The sequence below is a fragment of the Canis lupus genome, chromosome 31 (genome assembly GCF_003254725.2).
Source record: "Canis lupus dingo isolate Sandy chromosome 31, ASM325472v2, whole genome shotgun sequence".
Taxonomy (NCBI): domain Eukaryota; kingdom Metazoa; phylum Chordata; class Mammalia; order Carnivora; family Canidae; genus Canis; species Canis lupus.
Genome location: NC_064273.1, coordinates 1689143 through 1705695, shown reverse-complemented (window position 1 = coordinate 1705695; position 16553 = coordinate 1689143).

Below are 16553 nucleotides of genomic sequence, written 5' to 3'. Positions count from 1 at the left end.
TGTACATATGTATGAGGCAAATTCAGCAAACAAAAACTGTGTATTAGGAAAAATGGGAAAAATATTGGACAGTGAATGGGCTGACTTAAGGCTGCACTTAGCAAATGTTTTCCAAAAGGGACTAACAGTATTTTAGGATTTGTGGACCAGATATCTCTGTGTTTGGTCTCTGTTACAACTAATCAACTCTAGAGTTGTAGCATGAAAACAGCCATTGATAATATATAACTAAGGGACATGATGATGTTCCAATAAAGCTTTATTTATAGAAACAAGAAAGACTGAATTTGACCTGCAGGCCATGTTTTCCAGCCTTAATGTAGGATATAGTAATGCTGCTCACTTTCCCCATCCTAAAATGAGGTTAGATTAAGGAAGCTGTATGGACTATCCAGCTTTATAAACCAAAATGGTCTCTAGAAATACTTCCAAGCATAGCTCTAGGGTCAGACAGCTGATTCTCCAGTGTCCTCTTTGGGAAAAAAAAAAAAAAATCCCAATAAGAGAAAACATAAGAACTTCTTTTCCTTGTGTGTGGGTATTATCTAGATTAAACCTGAGAACTGAGAACAGTTATGAGTTTAATACCTTTGAATTCTTTATTCTCTAGAGGCCATAGCTCTTTTAGGAAAAAAAAAAAAAAGTAAATATAACTATTTAGAAAGATTTCAAAAACACTTACTTTGAACTTAGAAATAAACTTTTCAAACTTGCAGATGACAATCTGTAGACCACAGGCTAGAGGGTGGTTTTCAGAAACACTTTTTTTTTTTTTTTGAAAGGGTAAACTTCACTGGGAAAATTCGCTTTGTTGGAACACCTCATTAGCCAGCAATGCAGAAGAAATGGGGCATTGCTCTCTATTGATTTGCTACCATAGCCTCTGTAAGTAAACGTGGCTGCAGGCAGTTCTGCAAACAAGAGGATCCCGGTTTAATTGTTGATTGAGTAATTTTTCATTATCATTACTAGGGGATCAGAATTTCAATTTTTACCTGATGTTACTTTAAATATACCCCTTGTCTAGTGTATTTTCCATCATATTAGAATCAGTCACCAAGACAAGAATATCATCAAATGTACACACTAATTCCACTGCAGTATGACTCAGAACTATAAATACACAAGTAATCAGCCCTCATTACTTATTTCCGCTGGGGTGAGGTAAGTGCACGTATACATTTCACATGTTTAGACTATAACACCTTTATTTTGAACCCTATCCTTAATGAAGCTCCCTGGCATAGTTCAGAGTAACCAGAATTCTATATATTTTATCTGCAGGTCTCCACATGAGTTGGAACTGTTCTCTGTGAGATTATTCAAATAATGGCTCGACTGGAGTCTATTCACAGAATTTTCCTACCTTAGGCTTTTTCTTTTCTTTTTTTTTTTTCCTTAAACATAGGATCTATTATTAATATCCTTTCAAGGGATACAACAGAGTTAGCTATATAATTTGATCTATTGCCTTGTATTTGTTAAAAGCAGCATATGTAAAACCAAATTAAAATGCTATTACTATATACTTAACCAAACCAGTAAATATTGAGTATTCATGGTATCTTTATATTTCACAATGAGGAAGAGATACAGAGAATAATTGAATTACATGGATACTCTGTGGCACATGTTTTGGATCTAGGTTTATGTGACTAAATTATACAAGCCACAAAGTCTGGTTCACCCTCCCAAGGCCTTATATTCTTGTCACTTTATTACATAAATGCCTCTTGCCAAATGTAGACTCCTGTTCTACCAGAACGTTTTCTTTATTTATCCTACTATATATATATATATATATCTTAAATGTATCCTGCTAATATATTTTGCTTGTGACCCCTTTCACTGATAATACTTTAAAAACTGAGGTGTTTCAAAGATATCTACTCAGCCACTTGTTTCATTACACAGCTATTCAAAAGCTTGGCTCTCATAATCTTAAAACTCTCATTTTTACGAAAGTTCCAGATGTAGAACAAATATATACAAATTTGTAAATTTTGAAATAACGGTTAAAGATTATATCTCTGTAAAGAATGTCAAGTTATTTGAATGCTTATTTAGGTCTTTGTTCGAGATAGCCTAAAATTCTTCAAATTTTTTAGTCCATTTTAATTTTATAAGAATTATTTAAAGACTTTAAAGTTCTCTTGAATATTCTATGAGGAGAGGGTACTATTAAAGGAAAAATAGGTAGATAGATAGATAGATAGATAGATAGATAGATAGATAGATAAATAGGAATTACAGTAAAAATTGAATCAAGCTGGCAAGGGGAAAATAGAACAGTGAAAGTAGAGTGAGGTAATCCTCACTGATATTTTTGATAAGGAATGTCCTTAATATTGCCTATGGATGCAAATATACTTCACAATTTACAAATATATTCCATTCTACTCATTCTTCCTCATTCATTCATCATAAAGAGTAGTGACTTTGAAAAAAAAAGAGTAGTGACTTTGGCCTGATTCTATATCTTATGATTGTTTTCTATTTCGATATACCTGTAAATAAGCCACCTTCACATCCTCAGAGATGTTAGTAATCCAATATTTGAAAGAATGAAAATAAAACAAAGGGAAAAAAGTGATTTAAAATTCTTATCTTCTAGACATCTCTAACTTTATAGTGTTTTAGTGCATGTATGTGCATAGTGCATGATAATCTTTTTGCAGCTTTTAGCTGGTAATCTATCTGTCACTCTAACTGGATTGACCAAGAGCTCTACACAACCATAAATGGAGAGGATGAAAGGCAAAGTGAGATTTACAGTCTTGATGTTGAAGATAAAACCAAAGAGGCTGAGAAAAAATATTGTCTGTTAGAAAAGAAATTATTTCTGTTGGAGTATGTCCTTTATAAAAGGTATTTTTATTCTCTCTATTAAAATTGTTCATCACCAGTGCTCTTTGGGATTATATCACCCAGAAAAACAATGCTTGAGGCAAAAGGTTGAAGATTTTCTTAACAAGAAAAAAGCACTATGAGATTTTCAAAGGAAATACAGAATGTTTCTCTAATAAGCACATTAATAACTTGCAAATGTGTTGTCACATTTAGGGCAATAATTTATAGTACATTTCTCCCTAAATATAAGAATTTCTGCATTAATTTAAGGAAAACATAAAGAAGAAATAAAAACTAAACAAAATTACTTGTTGAAAACAGTTTTAAATTTAAAACTTAGTTAATTCAATTCTTACACTGACTACATGTTGACAGTTTTTCATAAACTATTCAGTTACTTTACACATATGCTTATATCTTAAGTCAGATTTTTGAGTTATTTTGTGTCACTTTTTTAACCTTTTTGTTATCATACAGTAGTTGTTGGTTTATCACTCAATTCCATTGTAAATATACATAATAAAAACTTGCTTATAAGCAGTTCAGAGTGTCTTACATATTGACACATATCACCATGCTATAGAGTAAATAACACAATTTAAATAATAAAAAGTAATAATAATCACCAGTGATAGAAAGACTGCTGCTATGATTACTCCTGTTATTTTTTGAAGGCATTTTAAATACTGTGTGTGAGGCATACATTAGGAGAATTTTGGTTATAAGTGTCACAAACCAAACACAAGCAGAATCAAGCACAAGTGACATATACTGAAAGTATACTGGTATGGAAAGGACTACTCATGGTTGTTCAGAGTTCCAACTGCCATTTGCTTTCCATATGACTTCAGACAAGTTAATCAACCATTCTGTGTTCCAATTTCTTCATGTGTAAAATGGAAATAATAATATCACCTATCTTACAAAGTTATTGTCAGAATGGGAGAAGATATTTGCAAATGACATATCAGAAAGAGGGCTAGTATCCAAGATCTATGAAGAACTTAATCAAACTCAACACCCCAAAAATAAGCAATCCAATCAAGAAATGGGCAAAAGACATGAACAGAAATTTCTCCAAAGAAGACCTACATGTGGCCAACAAGCAAATGAAATAATGCTCTGCATTACTGGCCATCAGGGAAATATAAATCAAAACCACAATGAAATACCACCTCACACCAGTGAGAATGGCGAAAATTAACAAGACAGGAAACAACAGATGTTGGAAACGATGTGGAGAAAGGGAAACCCTCTTGCACTGTTGGTGCAATGTGGGTTTGGGGTTGGGAATGTGAACTGGTACAGCCCCTCTGGAAAACTGGGTGGAGGTTCCTCAAAGAGTTAAAAGAGCTACCCTACAACCCAGCAATTGCACCCCAATGAACCCAATCCTGGGTATTTACCCCAAGGATACAAGGCACCTGCACCCCAATGTTCATGGCAACAATGTCCACAATAGCCAAATTGTAAATTACAAATTTTTTTAATTTAAATTCAATTTGCCAACATATATTACATCATTAGTTTCAGATGTAGTTTTCAATAATTCATCAGTTGCATAGAATACCCACTGCTCATCACCTCATATGCCCTCTTGATGCCCATTACCCAGTTACCCCATCGCCCCACCAACCTCCCCTTCAGCAACCCTCAGTTTATTTCCTAGAGTTAGGAGTCTCTCATAGTTTGGTTTGTCTTTCTGATTTTTCCCCATTCTGTTTCCTTTCCTTCCCTTATGGTCTCTTGAACTATTTCTTATATTCGGCATGTAAGTGAAACTATATGATAATTGTTTTTCTCAGATTGACTTATTTCACTCAGCATAATACCCTCCAGTTCCATCCATGTAGATGTAAATGGTAAGTATTCAGCTTTTCTGATGGCTGAGTAATAGCCCATCGTTTTTATACACCACATCTTCTTAATCCATTCATTTGTCAAAGGACATCGAGGCTCCTTCCACAGTTTGGCTATTGTGGACATTGTTGCCATGTAAATTGGGGTGCAGGTGCCCCTTTGTTTCACTACATCTGTATCTTTGGGTTAAATACCCAGTAGCACAGTTGCTGGGTCATAAAGTAGCTCTATTTTTAACTTCTTGAGGATTGGGAGAATAAATATTGTTAAAATGTCTATGCTACCCAGAGCAATCTACACATTCAATGCAATCCCTATCAAAATATCATCAAAATTTTTCAGTTGGGACAAATATTCCTAAGATTTATATAGAACCAGAAAAAACTCCAAATAGCTAGAGGAATGTAAAAAAAAAAAAAAAACTACATTATATTTCTATATCTTAACATTCATTTCCAATGTGCTTTTATTTTATTTTATTTTCCAATGTGCTTTTAAAAATATTTTAAGGTAAGCCTTAATGAAGTATAACAAATGAAAAAGATTTATTCAAGAAAACCTTCTAAGACTTGGTAAGAACTACAAAAGTCTGCATTGTTCCAAACAAGTCCTATACCCACCCCCAAATCTCCTGGCTCAACAAGAAAGAAACTCCACTTCAGTTTGTATACCCAAAAACACAGGGCTCTCTCTACTCCCAGCCCCCAGTTAGAGGGCAAACTTCCTAAGATGGGCAGGGCATCAGCAATTTTCATCCTCTCCCAGCTACCCATTGCTGAAGCTAAGCTCTGTGCCACTGTGGCTGAGGGTTAGGGCTCCTTTCATCCATTCAGCTCCTACTTGTAGACAAGCACTATTCTGGGAACAGTACTGCTGAGAATAGTGGGGTCCTGAAAACCTTTGCCCCATCTAGTGAAGTTAGGGTGACACACTGAGAGAGGCAAGCCCAGGCCTCCCCCACCCTCCATTTACCAAGTGCTCAGTTCCTAAAGTGGGAGGTTGCTTAGAGAAAAACATACCATGGTTCTCATGACCAGGGAGTGGCTCAGAAATCTTGCTCAGGGGAGAAAAGCAGAATACAGAAGAGAGCCCCAATCCTTCCCCCAAAAAAGTGGACTTAAAGTAAATTATACAATGGTACTTGGAAAATATCAACCCTAAGGACACTCAAAAACAGTGAAAGCTGTAATGAAAGGCAGTCAAAAGGAGATTGACAGACTCCTCGGAGATGGAGGATCAGCTGTAGGTCTGTGAGTCTGTGGAAAGAAAGAATAAAAGAGACAGCTAAAAGGAGCCTTCTTGGGTTCTATAAATTGGAACCATTGGCCTCAGATGCTATCCCTTTAAAACCTGGATCAGTCTGTGAATCAATTTATACCTGAAGGCATTGTTGAAAACAATACTGCAATCAACCAGCAAATATAGTGGGTTTAACTGTTGGGTATGGTCAGGGGATGTGAGCCCTGAGACATAACCAAACCAGTGAGAGAGGGAAGGTTGGGGAGGTCAGAACACAAGGCTGCTACATTATCTGTTGATTCTCATTATTCATAGTAGTTATATTCTACAAAGTCACCCCAAACATTGTATTAATGAATACTGAACCCTTTGCTCCAAGGAGAAATACAGGAGTAAGTTCCTGCATTTTCAGCCTCTGGTCATGACATTTTTGTCAATGCAGTTCAACCGTACCATATATGTGTTTCTGTTTAAAGACACCTTATTTAATATATATTGTTGATTCATAAACATTGGACTCACAATCAACAGCATACAACTCGTACATGAACAAAGTTCATCTAACACATGTTTTTTCTCCTTAAGGAACATCACAGCCTCCTTCAGCACTATGCTTGGAGCCATTTTAAACAGCAAAAATCACCAACATAAAGTACAATAACACAGCTCTAAACAAATTCTGAGAAAGACACTTGTTTATAATATAAGAGTGGAAACAGCGAAGAGAGAGCATCAATCACCTTGCTCGGTCTCAATTGGGCACATGTACATTGGGTGACTCAAATTTTTCACTGTTCTGTGTATATCTATGAAAGATCCCAAAAGCATGGTGAGTCTTGAGTATAGGTTACAAATAAATTTTAGTGAAAAGATAAATTCACAAATATTGAATGTGTGAAAAATGAGGATCAACTATATTATCTAAAAGGTCTATCTTCCAACCAAAAAAATTTTAAGACATACAAAGAAACAAGTATTCCCCGAACACCAGAAAAAACAGGCACTAGAAACTGCCTGTAAAAACAAATGGATGCAACATTTAAAATACAAAGACCTGTAAGCAGCCACTATAAATATATTCAAAGAACTAAAGGAAACCATGACTACACAAGGGAAGGAAGTCATGATAGCAATGTCCGTTAGTACTGGGTTATAATTGAGCTAAAAATAAATATATGTCTGGCTAGTTTCATTTTGTTTACTAAGAATAAGTCATGTTTTAATTTGTAGAGCAGGTCACTGAAAAAACATTCTTTGATATGAATTTATTCCAAACAATATATGATCTAATTATATAACTTATGTGAATGATGCTTTTCCTCATTAAGCCTAATAAGATAAGGTGAAATAATTCATAATGTTGTAAGAATGCATCACTGTGCACATTAATATAGTATGAAAAAAATGTTGAAATGGAGCTTGTTTTAATCTGTTCAGGCTGTCCTAACAAAAATATCATAGACTGTGGTGACTTACATGTTAGAGATTTATTTCTGACTATTCTGGAGGCTGAGAATTCCAAGATGGAGGTGCCAGCAGCTTAGCTCTCTGGTAAAAACTTCCTTCCTGATTTGCAGAGAACACTTTCTTGCTGCATTGTCACATATTGGAGAGAGAGAAATCACCTCTCTAGTTAGTAACTCTTCCTAGAAGGGCACTAATCTCATTCATAAAGGCTCCACTCTGATGACCTAATTATCTCCTTAAGGTCCCACTTCTAATTACCATTAGGACTTCAAAATATAAATCTAGGGGAAGGAGAGACACAAACATTCAGTCCTTAGCAAAGACTATCAAACATTCTATAGAACAAAGGAGAAGAGTTATGATGACAACTTAGAGAAAAGACAGCCTTCTAGGCCAGGAACTGCATGCATGCACAAACTGAGGGGGAGCTCCTACTTTGCTCCAAAAATGTTGCTCAGCTTTAAAGTTGCTAGTGAGAAAAAGACGATCTCTGTTTTCATGGATCTTTCGGTTATGAGGAAGATAACCATAAAAGAAGTAATCATGAGTGTAATATGTGTTAGGAACTCCTTGGGAAAAAAATAATCCATGAAAAAAAAAGAAAAAAACAACAAAAGCAATACCCAAACAATTTAATTAAAAATTTAAAAAGTTAAAGAGAAAGAAAAAGACTGGTATAAAGCTTTCATCATTTCCCACTAAGTACCAATAAAAATTTAGTTCACTCAGACACAAAATATGCATTTCTCATGTATCATATGTATATCTTCTATTTAATTTATATTTCCACCAAAAATTATGTATAATAGTACAAAATAAAACTTGTTTAAATTTTCGCTGAATTTCTCACTAAACACAAACAACAAATATTTTCAGACATTTGAGGAAAAAAATGTTTTGATCCAATTACTTATTCCTTTGGTGCCCAATAGAAAAAGATTCTTAAATATGTAAAGGTTCAACAATTACTACCATCTTTAACCTCCATTTTAAAAGTAAAGTGATATAAACATAGTTAATTGGAACATATATTAAGACTATTAACCAGGATTAGAAAAGTTGTGGTAAAAGATAAAACCTTGTAAAATAGTATGAAATTAAAATATTATACAGCTGTTCATATTATATATTCAAAAAGTTTTAAGTGTCCTGAAGAATAATAACAAAGTCTAACGGATATCAAAACTTCCTATGTACCAGGCATTGTTCCAAGGATTTTACATGTATTACTTCATGTAATCTTTACACAACCTCACTTTGGGGTTACTTAACTTTACTTTTGAGGAAACTGAGGTACAAAGATGTTAAATAAACTATCCAGCCACCAATATGATGTTCAAATAAAAGCAATCTAACTCCAAAATCCACTCTTCACTACTTCTCATAATATGCTATTAAGTGTGTGTGGGGGGGAATACAGAACACAGTATTGTACATATGGGATAATTTCCATATCATTTATTTCAACCAAACTTTATAAAGGCCTGCCAAGAGTCAAACACAGTGGCTATCATATTTTAAATTTTCTACAATTAGAATATATTAACTGAGAGAATTTTATTTTTATTAAGCAGAAAAGTACAATACAAAACATTTTAAAAGCTTGTGTATCTTTCATAATTAAGTGATTATCTCAATTTTGACTTTATGTAATTTTTCTTAAAAATAAAATATTGCAAATAATCTTTAACCCCCTTCTTTCCAGTAAAATTTTAATTCCATCTCTCCATAGGAATGAGGAGAGAGGGGTAGGTTGACGGTCATAATTTAATATAATACTTTGTAATCCTTTTATTTATATTTTGTCTATGTATAAATATTTCTTTAAATACAAAGAGGGATTGTTTACATATTATAAAATGCGAAATCCTAATGCAGCTTGATTTATTCACTTATTTTCTTGAAATATAGCCAACTTGATGCATGTAAAACTACTTTATTTTTAATTTTTTTGTACAAAGTATTCCAAGTATGCACTAACTGTATTCCACCCATTCTCTTACTGATGGGCATTTAAGTTATTCCTATGGTTTTTTAACTATAAATAATGCTACAATGAACATCTCTGTACACACAGTCTTGTACACATCAGGAAAGATTTCTCTAGGATATAAATATGAAAGTTAGACTTCAGGATCATCAGACACATGCAATGTTTTCCAATTTTAATAGCTATTACTCATATCTGGTTTCCAATTCCATACGTAAGGAGCCTGGAAGTCACCACTGCATCCTAACAGCAAATAATAAAAAATTTTTAAATTAAAAAAAAAAAAAGCTTGGTGGACTTAAATCTCTACAGTTCTTCGTGGATTCATAAAAGAACAGGGGACACAGGTCAAGCCAATGCTGCCAAGACTGGAGAGACATGTAGGCAAACAGGGAGTCATAGCTTACCTGGAACAGAGGCTCCAACCTACTCTAGCTGCTTGTCTCCCCTCAGTGTGGTGAAGATGAGAAACACTTGTGAGATTTACAGTCCACAGGCAGAGGCTAACTAGGAGTCTGAGACCTAACAGTCAAAGGATTACAGAATGCTTTCCTTCCCCACCAACTACCACATTGTTAAAAGGCCTATTTATAGCAGTTTCTTTGCCCAATACCTTATGTTTGGCTATTTAAAAATTGTTTTAATTAAATGTAAAAAAATCACAAGGCATACCAAAAGCAAAAAACACACTTTGAGGAAAAAGAACAAGCATCAGAACCAGACATAACAAGGATGTTGGAATTATCCGACCTGGAATTTGAAACAACTATGATTAATACGCTAAGGGCTCTAATAGGTAAAGTACACAGCATGCAAGACGAGATGGGCAATGAAGCAGAGAGATGGAAATCCTATTAAAGAACCAAAATTAAATGCTAGAGATAAAAAAATACTGTACCAGAAATGAAGAATGCCTTTTTATGGACTTATTAAGTAAGTACACTGGATACAGCTGAGGAAAGAATCTCTGACCGAAAGGAGGATATCAATAGAATTCCCAAAAACTAAAACCAAACCAAAACAAAACAAAAATGACACAAAACAACAGAGTATCCAAGGACACACACATATATATATGCACATATATACATACACATACACATACATACACACATGCATATACACTCATACATACTACATACACATGCATACAACATACATACACATACACACATAAATATATATGTAAAACTAAATAGGCATATCATTTCCAAACTGAAGAAATTCAAAATAAAGAAAAATTCCTGAAGGAAGTCAGAGGAATAAATACCTTTCCTACAAAAGAAAAAAGATAAGAATTACATCTAACTTCCCAGAAACCATGCAAATCAAAGTGCTGAGGGAAAAACAAAAACAAAAACAAAAACTCCGATGTTGAATTCTGTACTCTGCAAAATTATCCCTCAACAGCAAAGAAATAATGATTTTGTCAAATAAACAGAAACTGAGGGAATTTGTTGCCAGTTGACCTGCTTTGCAAAAAATACTTAAAATTCTTTAGAGAGAAGGACTTGTATTATAGGTCAGGAACTCGGATCTACATGAAGTATGGAATAACATCAAAGAAGAAATACCTGAAGGTAAGTAAAAACTCTTCATTTTCTTATTAATCTAACATAACAGTTTATTCAAATTAACAATAGCAGCAATGCATTTGACTATGTATGTTTATATATATATTCTATGCATATATATTATTCGCATATATACACATATGTGCTCATTTATGCTTTTATATATAAGTTACAAAGGATGGGAGAAGAGAGAAAAAATATTTTGTTATTTTAAGATATTTGTGCTAACCATGAAGTGGTATAGTTTTATTTGATATAATATTTTGGATTAGCTGCAAATGTATTTTGCAAATGTTAGGACAACCACTAAAAAAAGTAAAAAGAAAAGTATAACTGATTATGCTCAGACAAGAAAGAACATGGAATCATCATATGCTCATTAAAAACCACAATAAGCAGAGAAAAGGTGAAAAACAAAAACAGACTCTACAAACAAGAACAAAAATAAAACAATAACAAGCATGGTAGATATTAATCCAACTATATCAATAATCACTCTGAACGTCAATGGTCTAAATGCCCCTGTTAAAAGAGACCATCAGAGTAGGTAAAAAAAAAACAAGACCTGACTATATATTGTCCATAAAACACCCACTTTAAATCTAAAGACATGTCTAGATTAAAAGTCAACAGATTCAGGGCCATATCCCATGCTGATACTGACCAAACAAAAGCAGGGGTAAGTGCATGCATTTCTAACAGAGTGGACTTCAAAGCAAGGGAAGTTGAGAGGGAAAAAGAAGCCCAGTCACTACCGGGATTAAAAGTCTGTGCCAATGTGGGTACCCACCAAGCACTGAATAAGCTCCGATTTCACCATGTCATCAACTCTGGGTAAGTCATACGTCTAGACATGATGATTTGATCTTTCTAAATTTTCCATCTTTTTTAATACTCTTGAGCTTGAACTTCATTCTATGTACATACCAGCAGTTTCGATTTCTTCTTTGAAAATCTTTTTTACTCTATGGTACAGGATGGTTTCATCTTATCTCTTTATTTTTGGAATTCTTTAGACAATTGTGTATACTAATTGCTGGTCAAAATATCACAATTATCTTTTCTCAAAGATAATTTTCAATTTTTATTACAGTACAGTTCTACAGAAAACTGTAATTTTGCTGTTAGCATGTTTTATATTATTATAAAATCATCCATGTTTTGCTATCTATATGTGTTATTTTTTGGTGGGGGAGGGTCTTATTTAAGGTTTTTTTTTTTCTTTTTATAGTATTTTTTTTTAATTTTTTTATTTATTTGTGATAGTCACACAGAGAGAGAGAGAGAGAGAGGCAGAGACACAGGCAGAGGGAGAAGCAGGCTCCATGCACCGGGAGCCCGACGTGGGATTCGATCCCAGGTCTCCAGGATCGCGCCCTGGGCCAAAGGCAGGCGCCAAAACGCTGCGCCACCCAGGGATCCTTTCTTTTTTTTTTTCTTAACCTGAAAAATCTTCCTCCTACATTTTTCTCATAAGAGTACTCAGCTATAAGTTTGACATTCCTTTTTTTTTTTTTTTTTTTAAGATTTTACTTATTTATTTGAGAGAGAGAGAGAGAGAGAGTAAGAGAGAGAACTGTAGGGAGAGGTGGAGGGAGAGAGAGAGAGAAGCAGACTCCCTGCTGAGCAGGAAGTCTGATGCAGATGCTCAATTCCAGGCCCTGAGATCATGACCTGAGCCCAAAGCAACACTCAACAGACTGAGCCCCCAGGTGCCCCTAATTGACATCCCTTTGAAAGTAGTGTACTTCTCTGTGTATGGCTTTGAAGTACCAAAATATCTTATGTCTTTATTTTCTCATAGAAAGCCAGTGGACCCCAAACTATTGATTTAAAATTCCCTTTGTTGTTCTTCTTGCAATCCCTACACATTTGGACACCGTCCATATAGTTGTGGATTCATGTCTGTGATACCTCTTTCATTTACTCCCTGAAGCAATAGTACCCTGTTTTATATACTATAGTTCAAGTCTTGATATCTGATAGGGCAAATTTTCTTGTAAAAATTTTGTGGATAGCTATATCCCTCCACTATTGCACCAGTGAAGTATCTTAATTATAGACAACAGAATACTGAAAGGGGGATTTATTAATATATTAGATTGTGGGATATCCAGAATGAGCAGGCAACTTGGCTTGGAGACTGCTAATAGGGTTTGTGTTTCCTGTTTGGACCCTGCTGGCCAGTTTTATTTGTTTGAAAATTTTAGTTATGAATTTAATGTCTTTATAGATGGAGGGTTATTTGGATTTAAAATTTTTCATGTGTCAATTTTTTAGATTTTTTAAAATAAATTTGTGTATTTCATCTAAATTTGCATTTTTATTACAAAATGATTTAAAATATTCTTTTATTACCATTTTAGTGCCCATGAATATGCATCAGTAGTATTTCTTTCACTTTTTAAGTTGAATAAAATTACCTATTTTTTTCTGTTATTTCTATCAGTTTTTATATATTTTTGATGGTATCATTGGCTGCATACAATTTTATGATTCTACCTTAAATTCAATTTTTTTATTGATAGTAATATAACTATAAGAGCTTTATATTGGCTATCATTTGCCTGGTGAAAGCATTTGTCACTTTTACCTTTTTATTCTTTCCATATTAATTGCATATTTGTTTAGGGTATGTTTTTTGCAAATATCATATTGCTAAAATATAAAATATAATAACTTCTGATCATTTGTATATTTTAATTAATATTTAATTAATAACTTAAAGCCCTTTTACCTTGTGATTACTGATCTATTTTCACTCATTTCTACTATCCCTAATATGTTTCATCTTTTTATCATTTTTTTCTTAAATGCCTTTATAGACTTCTCTCAGATTTTTTCTTACTGATTTGGATACTACAGATTTTATTTCTATTATGTTATCTACTACATTTAATAATTTATCAAACATTTACCTTCATAATTTGTTGGACTTAAGGATACTCAGTACATCAATCCCCCTCTCTTAAAAGATGTGAACCTCGGGTCACCTGAGTGGCTCAGCAGTTGAGCGTCTGCCTTTGGCTCAGGTTGTGATCCCGGGGTCCTGGGATTGAGTCCTGCATTGGGCTCTCCACAGCGAGCCTGCTTCTCCTTCTGCCTGTGTCTCTGCTTCTCTGTGTCTCTCATGAATAAATAAATAAACTCTTTAAAAAACAAAAGATGTGAATCTCATCTACCTTTAACTCATTAGCTACTAATTTTATGATGATGTTGATGATGATTAAATTCATATTTTCCAACTTGTTCTGACTAATTTTTAGTTTGCATTACCTCCGAGTTAAATTTCTAGATTCAAGATACCTTACTCGTTCTTTTTCTAGAATCTGTAAATGGTAAACTATACCTGAAAATGCTGCCCTTTTTTTTGAGTGACAGAATTTAGAATACTATCTTGACTGACAGTTATTTTACTTCAACAATTTGAAAATACTAATCCATTTTTTCTGTAAAAAATTTTTACTAATAAAATTCTATTGCATAAATAACATCTATAGATAATTTCATTTTACCTTCTGAGTAACTTTTTTTTTTTTAATCACAGTCTTTATTTTCAATTCAAACTTTCTGAGTTTGGATGTAGTTTTACTTTTTTTCTTCAATACTGGATGTATATTTTCTCTTTCAGGATTTACTTTTTTTTCAATTCTTGAAAACTTACAGGCATTTTCTTTTTGAATAGCACTTCTGCATTCTGTGTTTTCTTTTCTACTTCTGGAGCTTTTATTAGACATCTGTTGGAACACCTCAATCCATTTTCTTCATTTCTCGAATTTATTTTCATGTTTTAATTTTCTCATCTCTATTTATAATTAATTCTGTTTTCAGTTGTGACCAACCTAACCTGTGTCTCTTCTGTCATATAAAAAAGAATTTATTGTATCTACATATAGATACAGATAAGATAGATATAAATAGATATAACTATATCTATATCATCTCCTATTTGCTTCTTTTCAATTCTTTCTGGTCTTGATTTATGTCTACTTTTCATTGCTTTATAAACTGTGATTCTTTTTTTAAGCTATTATTTCTATTTTTATATTTCTGGGTTCACTATCCTACTTATTTTATGTCCTTTTCAGATTGCTCATTGAAATGAATTCATTGAAGTTAATTCATTGGAATGAATCAACCCCTTTATAGAACTTTCTGGCTTTTGTTCCTTTAGTGTTCTTAGTATGTTATGAAATGGAGAGTGCAAGCTCATCTTGAGAGTTCCTTCTCACTCTTCTCTCCTTCTTCCTCTTTTTTATTAACTCCTTCCCTCCAACCTCACATTTATGACATCCCCTTCATATCTAGAAGTATACTTCCCTCTGCCATACAAGTGTATAATGTAACATACAAGTATGGTTTTCCATTTCAAACTCTGACTTTATGTTGGTAAACAGGGCTCTCATTGTATGGAGCTATTCTTGATTTAGTTTTATAGCTTATGCATGGTATGACTATAGTCCTGATCATCTGGCTTTTCTTAATTTCTTATTCCTGGAACAGCAGCTTAAAGCTAGATGTAAACCTAAGGAATAATTGTAGGCATTTAATGTCCTTCATAGACAACGAGAACCCACACTAGTTCCAGTTCTCCCCAGAAGCATGGTTCTCCTCACCATTTATAAGATGTTTCTGCATCCTTTTTCTAATCCGCAGTTCAGCAGATCTGTGGCTTCTGCTGCTTCTCACTGTTCTATGTTAGGTAAACAAATATATCTTATTTTATTTTTGACCATGGTTATATATTTTTTAAATATTCTTTGGCATATGTTTCAGCCATCACTGCTATAAATTTCAGTAGAGGTTTGGTTATTTCTCTGTGAATTCATAATATGATTTTGACAGGAAGAGTACATATTTTTATAATAGAGGTTCAGTGGGAATGGTTGGAGAGGAAACTAAAAAGATATATGATCAGAAGGCACAAATGTCCATAAAATTTACGTCTCTGCATATGTTTTCCTTTTAAACTGTACAGCCCTCTGTAAATTATCACCAAGGAAACCACATGCTATTCTTTTGATTTCAGAGTTCATTGTCTAAGTTATCATCATTTCCTAGTATGATATATAATCCTTTGCACAGCAAATCATTTTAAATGGCATATAGATATTAAAGAAGAGAATTCCAGAATATGTCACTGTACTATATATTTATTGTCTTCAGATTTTTATTTCTTATCTGTCTATTCTTTTCGGTGATACAAGTATCAGCTTTAGAAACTTGAAACATATTTTCAGTTTATCAAGTAAGAGTAGATTCTGATGAATAGCTTCATGCAAATAAAATGTTAAAATAAATGATTGGTTAATTATCCAGAAGAATTATATATTAAATCATTTTGAAAACTATAATTGCAAAGTAGACCAGAAATTTGTATCAACTCATTAGCTAGCACACTTCTTTCTGATTGGGAATCCAAATTAAGATGAGAAAACTGTTAAGCCAGTAAATATTTATCAAATAAAATTGAGGTTTTTACTTCTTTTGTTTTACTTGTATGGTTAACTGCCAAGCATATAACAGCTTGTTAACAAATATTTTTCATTGTCCTTACTTCTTACCACAATCAT